Source organism: Chiloscyllium plagiosum, unplaced genomic scaffold (genome assembly GCF_037043375.1).
Source record: "Chiloscyllium plagiosum isolate Xiang-an unplaced genomic scaffold, Cpla_swu_hap1 HiC_scaffold_13, whole genome shotgun sequence".
NCBI classification, from domain to species: domain Eukaryota; kingdom Metazoa; phylum Chordata; class Chondrichthyes; order Orectolobiformes; family Hemiscylliidae; genus Chiloscyllium; species Chiloscyllium plagiosum.
In genome coordinates, this window is record NW_028270151.1 from 30,231,287 (window position 1) to 30,240,003 (window position 8,717).

Sequence of the window (8,717 nt, forward strand, 5' to 3'; positions counted from 1 at the left end):
GCCGCCTCCCCCGAGGGCAGCTGCCACTCACTCACGTACACGCCCGCCCCACGGAATTAGAAACAGCTCATGGAAGCCGCTTCTCAAATCTCCCGTTCTGTCCTCAGCCCACTCACCCCTGGGCCATCGTCTTCAGCAATCATGCCAACAATATTAAACCCACCTGTTTGTGGGCTCTTCAGTGCTGCTGGTTTGATTTTAAATTGATTTGTTACTGTTACAGGGAATAGTATTGTACTGTGTGCTATCCAAGCAAATCATACCGTCCACAAGTGCATCAGGGTAATGGGATGCAGAATATGGTGTTCCAGCTGCAAAGAAAGTGCCAGGCTACAGGAGCAATGCCTTGGACTGGTTTAAATAGCCAGGATGTAGCTGACCTTCACAGTGGGACTTGCCACTTAAAGAACTGGACCCCTGACAATACCTCACTTCATTATCATCCTCAATGCTTCATTGAATGCCATGATGTGGAGATGCTGGTGTTACACTGGAGTGACCTTCTGACTTACTTCATTGAACTATCATGTTCCAATATCAGGACAGAGGTTAAATCCCACAATCTGATCCTTCTGAAACAAAAACAGAGATTGCTGGAAAAGCTCAGTAGGTCTCAGCAATGACCCGAAATGATTTCTCTCCACAGATGCTGCCAGACTTGCTGAGCTATTCCTGCAATCAATATTTTTGTCCATGATTTACAGCATCTGCAGTTCTTCTGATTTTTACCTGATTCTTCTGGTTTTCTGAAGCTTTATTTAGAAAGTCTGAATTGCTAAGAACGAGATAAAAGCATCCATTTACCCAAAAAAAATGGATTCCTTCCCAGATTCAGCTTTTTCACATTAAAAAGTCCTCAATTTAATTTAATCAAAAACACAGTGCTAATTTTAAGTAATAATTTTACTTTTGGGATGAGCTGGTCAGGTTTTAAAAATCATTTACTTTGGGTTTTGCTGGCAAGGAGAATATTTCTTGTCCATGCTCAGTTGTCCTTGATGAGCTGGTACAGAATGGTCCTCTTGAACCATTGCTGTTCCCTAGTGAATGTATCAGTGAGGATTAACAGCTCTTGGATTTTATCAGTGATAATAAAGGAATGGCAGCAATCTATTTTCAAGCCTGACTGATGTGAGTCTTGGGAGGAAACTTGGAGTTGGTGGTCTTCCTGTTTGTCTGCTTCCACTTGTTCTCCCATATGGTCGAGGTCACAGGTTTGGAAGGTGCTGTCAGAGGAGCCTGGCTGAGTTGCTGCAGTGTATGTTGTAGATAATGCACACTGCTGCTACCGCGCATTAGTGGGGAAGGGACTGAATGAACAAGGTGGTGGATGTGTGATCAATCAAGTGGGCTGCTTTGCTTTGGATGTTGTTGGTTTCTGTATGTGAACTCATTCAGGCCAATGGAAAATAGTCTGACACACTCCTGACCTGACACCCTCAGGTGGTGGAATGGGTTTGGGGAGTTACAATGTAAGTTATTTGCGACAGAGAACACAGCCTCTCACCAGCTCTTGTAGCCACGATATTGCCTTGTATTAGTTCAGCTTCTGGCCACTGGTAGGAACTGCAAGTATCAAATGGGGGAATCCGTTCTATAAACTGAAACAAAGTTGTATAGAATTTGATGCACAGAACCAAATCATTTGACCTAACAAGTCTCTCCACTTGGTAGAAATAAAGAAGCAATTGCTGAACCAGTCAATGCAAACAATGCAGATTCTTTTTCCTTTACGGCAAGTGCTTGTCCTGCCAAATTCTCCTATCTGAATTATAGAATCCCTACAGTGCAAATAGAGGCTATTCAGCTGATCAAGTCTGCAATGACCCTCCAAAGAGCATCCCAAGAAAAAACCAACCATCCCTTCCCCCTTACCATAGTTAATACACTTCATGTGCACAATGCTGGACACTATAGGGCAATTTACCATGACCAATCTACCTAACCTGCACATCTTTGGACTATGGCAGGAAACTGCAACACCCAGCAGAGACCCACGCAGATTCCTGAAGAACATGCAAACTCCACACAGTCACCCATGGGTGAAATTGAACCTGGGTCCCTGTGGGGGAAGCAGCAGAGCTAACCACTTAGCCACCAAGATATGGAGATGCCGGTGTTGGACTGGGATGGACAAAGTTAAAAATCACACAATACCAGGTTATAGTACAACAGGTTTATTTAGAAGCACTAGCTTTCATAGCGCTGCTCCTTTATCAGGTGGTTGTGGAGTAGAAGATTGTAAGACACAGAATTTATAGCAAAAGTTTACAGTGTGATATAATGAAATTATACATTGAAAAATACCTTGATTGTTAAATCGCTCATCTGTTAAAATGACCGTTAGTTTCACTTCTTTCGTATGTAAATCGCAAAACCTTTTTTTAAAAATTACATTATTAAGTGAACTTTAACAATTGATGAGAGCCCAGACAATGTATTGGGTATTAGCACCCCTCTGTGCTGCTGTCTGTGCCATAATGTGAATTTGTACTTGCATAGTTACATTGTACTTTGCTCAAAAACTGCATGAATCCATGTAAGATTCTGTTAATTCTTTTTTTTAGATTAGAATCAGTCTAATCATTATGTCACAGACAGCAGCACACAGGCGTGCTAATACCCAATACATTGTCTGGGCTCTCACTAGTTGTTAAAGTTCACTTGAGAATGTAACTTTTTAAAAAAAGTTTATTGATTTACATTTGAAAGAAGTGAAGCTAATATGGTCATTCTAATAGATGAGAAACTTAACAATGTAAGTATTTTCAATGTATAATTTCAGTTACATCACACTGTAAACGTTTGCTATAAATTCTGTGTCTTACAATCTTATACTCCACAACCACCTGATAAAGGAGCAGCGGTATGAAAGCTAGTGTGCATCCAATTAAACCCTTTGGACTATAACCTGGTGTTTTGTGATTTTTAACTTTGAACCACCAAGATGCCTCCTCAGGTGTTCTCATGAAGAGTCATTGGACTCGAAAACATTAACTCTGTTTTCTTTCCACAGATGCTGCCAGACCTGCTGAATTTCCCTAGCAAATTGCTGTTTTTGTCATTTATTGCCCATCTCTAGTTATTGGTGAGGAGGTGGTGATGAACCGCCTTCTTGAACTGCTGCAGTCCATGCAGGTTAACAATGCAATTAGGAAGGGAATTTCAGGATTTAATGACACTGAAGGAATGGCAATATATTTCCAAGTTTGGAAAAGTGAGTGATGGTGCAAGGCATGAGTTATTTGTCTAGTGGCTTACATTTTTTCTTTATTTTATTTTATTTTTTACTTTGTCACTATAATTTTTTAAGATAACAGTAAGTGCTCAAGAATAGTAAGGAACACATTCCCCTTAAGTTCACATTTTTTTCTCTGCACATAAATACCTCAGTGCAACTTATCCCATAAGAGAGTCATGCACATGGATCATTTGCTACAGCTCAACTGTACACTAAGCAATAAATGGTTTTTTTCCATTATAGTTACGCATTCCAGAAACAGCTAGATCAGGTTTCATGCTGTCCCTGTCAACAAAACACACCTTCTGCTCCATAGCTCCAGATGTTACATAATATGCAAATACCCTGAGGACAGAGGCAGAAATATGTCAACAGATACATCACTTTCCACATGAAATGTTCTTTAAGGGAGCATTGCCCTATAGTTTCTTAACATGAATATCATACTTCCAATTTGGTTGTGATTTTTCCACATCTGCGTGATCCAACAATTTATCAATCATTTCCCAATTACATTATTTAAGTAATCAATGGACAGTATATGTAAACATACAAATTCAAGGAGAAACAGGCCACTCAGCCCCACAAGCGAGCCCAATATTAAATAAAATAATTATTCCATATTCCTGCGTACTCCTGATAACACGGCAAAAGTGAGGACTACAGATGCTGGAGATCCGGGTTGCAAGTGTGGTGCTGAAAAAGCACAGCAAGCCAATGTTTCAGGCAAAAGCCGTTTTGATGAAGTGGGACCCCGGGAGATAGTGAAGGAAGAGATCAATCTGAGACTGGTACAGTTGAGAACAGAAGTGAGTCAGTCAGGACAGGCAGGGACAAGGTAGGAGTAATAAATTAAACTGTATTTATTTCAATGCAAGGAGCCTAACAGGGAAGGCAGATGAACTCAGGGCATGGTTATGAACATGGGACTGGGATATCATAGCAATTACAGAAACATGGCTCAGGGATGGTCAGGACTGGCAGCTTAATGTACCAGGATACAAATGCTACAGGAAGGATAGAAAGGAAGGCAAGAGAGGAGGCGGAGTGGCATTTTTGATCTTCCCAGAAATACATCCAGGCAAGTTATTTGGGTGGAACTGAGAAATAAGAAAGGGATGATCACCTTGTTGGGATTGTATTATAGACCCCCCCCCCCCCCCCCCCCCTCCAATAGTCAGAGGGAAATTGAGAAACAAACTTGTTAGTCGATTTCAGCTACCTGTAAGAATAATAGGGTGGTTATGGTAGGGGATTTTAACTTTCCAAACATCGACTGGGACTGCGATAGTGTTAAAGGTTTAGATGGAGAGGAATTTCTTAAGTGTGTACAAGACAATTTTCTGATTCAGTATGTGGATGTACCTACTCGAGAAGGTGTAAAACTTGACCTACTTTTGGGAAATAAGGCAGGGCAGGTGACTGAAGTATCATTGGGGGAGCACTTTGGGGCCAGCGACCATAGTTCCATTAGATTTAAAATAGTGATGGAAAAGGATAGACCAGATCTAAAAGTTGAAGCTCTAAATCAGAGAAAGGCCAATTTTGATGGTATTAGGCAAGAACTTTCAAAAGCTGATTGGAGGCAGATATTGGCAGGTAAAGGGACGGCTGGAAAATGGGAAGCCTTCAGAAATGAGATAAGAGTACAGAGAAAGTATATTCCTGTCGGGTTGAAAGGGAAGGCTGGTAGGTATAGGGAATGCTGGATGACTAAAGAAATTGAGGGTTTGGTTAAGAAAAAGAAGGAAGCATATGTCAGCTATAGACAGGATAGATCGAGTGAATCCTTAGAAGAGTATAAAGAAAGTAAGAGTATACTTAAGAGGTAAATCAGGAGGGCAAAAAGGGGACATGAGATAGCTTTGGCAAATAGAATTAAGGAGAATCCAAAGGGCTTTTACAAATATATTAAGGACAAAAGGGTAATGAGGGAGAGAATAGGGCTCCTCAAAGATCAGCAAGCCGGACTTTGTGTGGAGCCACAGAAAATAGGGGAGATACTAAATAAATATTTTGCATCAGTATTTACTGTGGAAAAGGATATGGAAGATATAGACTGTAGGGAAATAGATGGTGACATCTTGCAAAATGTCCAGATTACAGAGGAGGAAGTGTTGGATGCCTTGAAATGGTTAAAGGTGGATAAATCCCCAGGACCTGATCAGGTGTACCCAAGAACTCTGTGGGAAGCTAGAGAAGTGATTGCTAGGCCTCTTGCTGAGATATTTGTATCATCGATCGTCACAGATGAGGTGCCGGAAGACTGGAGGTTGGCAAACGTGGTGCCACTGTTTAAGAAGGGTGGTAAAGACAACCCAGGAAACTATAGACCGGTGAGCCTGATGTTGGTGGTGAGCAAGTTGTTGGAGGGAATCCTGAGGGACAGGATGTACATGTATTTGGAAAGGCAAAGACTGATAAGGGATAGTCAACATGGCTTTGTGCGTGGGAAATCATGTCTCACAAACTTGATTGAGTTTTTTGAAGAAGTAACAAAGAAGATTGATGAGGGCAGAGCATTAGATGTGATCTATATGGACGTCAGTAAGGTGGTTGACAAGGTTTCCCATGGGAGACTGATTAGCAAGGTTAGATCTCATGGAATACAGGGAAAACTAGCCATTTGGATACAGAACTGGCTCAAAGGTAGAAGACAGAGGGTGGTGGTGGAGGGTTGTTTTTCAGACTGGAGACCTGTGACCAATGGAGTGCCACAAGGATCCGTGCTGGGCCCTCTACGTTTTGTCATTTACATAAATCATTTGGATGTGAGCATAAGAGTTACAGTTAGTAAGTTTGCAGATGACACCAAAATTGGAGGTATAGTGGACAGCGAAGAGGGTTACCTCAGATTACAACAGGATCTGGACCAGATGGGCCAATGGGCTGAGAAGTGGCAGATGGGGTTTAATTCAGATAAATGCGAGATGCTGCATTTTGAGAAAGCAAATCTTAGCAGGACTTATACACTTAATGGTAAGGTCCTAGGGAGTGTTGCTGAACAAAGAGACCTTGGAGTGCAGTTTCATAGCTCCTTGAAAGTGGAGTCGCAGGCAGATAAGATAGTGAAGGCGGTGTTTGGTATGCTTTCCTTTATTGGTCAGAGTATTGAGTACAGGAGTTGGAAGGTCATATTGCGGCTGTACAGGACATTGGTTAGGCCGGTGTTGGAATATTGCGTGCAATTCTTGTCTCCTTCCTATCGGAAACTTGAAAGGGTTCAGAAAAGATTTACAAGGATGTTGCCAGGGTTGGAGGATTTGAGCTATAGGGAGAGGCTGAACAGGCTGGGGCAGTTCTCCCTGGAGTGTCAGAGGCTGAGGGGTGACCTTATAAAAGTTTACAAAGTTATGAGGGGCATGGATAGGATATATAGGCAAAGTCTTTTCCCTGGGGTTGGGGAGCTCAGAACTAGAGGGCATAGGTTTAGGATGAGAGGGGAAAGATATAAAAGAGACCTAGGGGGCAACCTTTTCACCTAGAGGGTGGTACATGTATGGAATGAGCTGCCAGAGGAAGTGGTGGAGGCTGGTACAATTGGAACATTTAAGAGGCATTTGGATGGGTATATAAATAGGAAGGGTTTGGAAGGATATGGGCCGGGTGCTGGCAGGTGGGACTAGATTGGGTTGGGATATCTGGTCGGCTTGGATGGGGTGGACCGAAGGGTCTGTTTCCATGCTGTACATCACTATGACTCTATTAAGGGCGATAGAGTAACTAGAGAGAAAAAATAAGGCAATTGAAGCTCAACATGGCCATCTACATGTGGAACGACAGGAGATGGTGACATACTAAACAAATATTTTGGGGTTAGTATTTGCTGTGGAGAAGTACATTGAAGCTAAGGAACTTCAGGAAATAAATAGTCAAGTTTTGAAAAGTGTCTACAGTACAGAGAGAAGGTACTGGAAGACTTAAAATTCATAAAGTAGATAAATCCCAAGAAGCTGGTCAGGTGTATCCCAGAACTTTATGGAAAACTAGGGAAGAAATTGCTGGGCACCTTGCTGAGATATTTGTATCATCAATAGCCACAGGTGAGGTGCCAGAAGAGTGGAGACTGGCTCATAGGGTGCCATTATTTATGAAAAATGGTAAAGGAAAAGTTAGGAAACTAAAGAGTGGTGAGTGGTGAAGGGATTCTGAGGGTCAGGATTCACATGTATTGGGAAAGGCAAGTACTGATTAGGGATAGTCAACATAGTTTCCCATACTGAAAGCTATCTCACCAACTTAATTGAGTTTTTTGCTGGTGAACTGCCTTCTTCAACTGCTGCAGCCCACCTGCTGTAGGTTGACCCATAATGCTCTCAGATGAGAAATCCAGGATTTTGACGAAACGACAATGAAGGAATGCCAATATAATTCCAAGACAAGAGGTGAGTGGCTTGGAGGAGAACATGCAGGTGGTGGCATTCCCATGCATCTGGTGCCTTTGTCTTTCTAGATGGAGGTGGTGATGGGATTGGAAGGTGCTGTCTGAAAACCTTTGGTACATTTCTGCACTGCATCTTGTAGATTGTACAGACTGCTGCTACTGTATGGCGATGGTGTAGGGAGTGGTTGCTTGTGGATGTCATTCCCAATCAAATGGGCTACATTGTCCTGGATGGAATCAAGCTTCTTGAGTTTTGTTGGAATTGCACCCATCCTGGCAAGTGAGGAACACACCATCACACTCATGACTTGTGACTTGTCAATGTGGGTAGGCTTCAGGAGAGTCAGGAGACTTTATGAGACATGTCATGAGACATTTAATGCATATCTAATAACATTCTGTGGACTTTGGTTAAAATTCCACAACAAAAGTTGGTGAACTTTGAAGTTAATTAATAAAATCTGGAATTGAAACTGAGACTCAGTACGATGACCACATAACTACCAATGATTGTCATAAAAACACTTTGGTTCACTAATGTTCTTTCAGGCATGAAATCTGCCCTCCCTGCCTGATCAGGCTGATGACACTCCAGAACAATAGCAATATTGATGCAAAATTGAATTTACTGGGAAAAGAGATTATAGAACCACGCTAATGTTGTATAGGAATATGATTCAAGATGAACAGCAATGTAGTTAACTCTTAATTGCCTCTGAATGGCTTACATCTAAAAAGGCAATTAGGAATGGGTAACAAATATCAGTGCTTGCCTTTACTCCTCAATGGCAAGCATTTAACCATTCAATTTATTGCCAATTATATTGACATTATCTGTGGTGGGTTGCTAGGCCACTAGGTTTCAACATTTATCAAGCATTTGATTCTATATTTTAGTAATTGAATTTAAATTCCACTGAATTTGAATCCACATCCCCATAGTATTAGTCTTGATGTCTAGGTTACTAGCCCACTGATATTTTCTCTATGTCTCTATTACCCAGACTGTCAGTGATAGAATAAAGATTCAAGGGAAAGGGATTATGAATGAATACAAAATTTTCACACACACACACATATTCAAAGCATTGT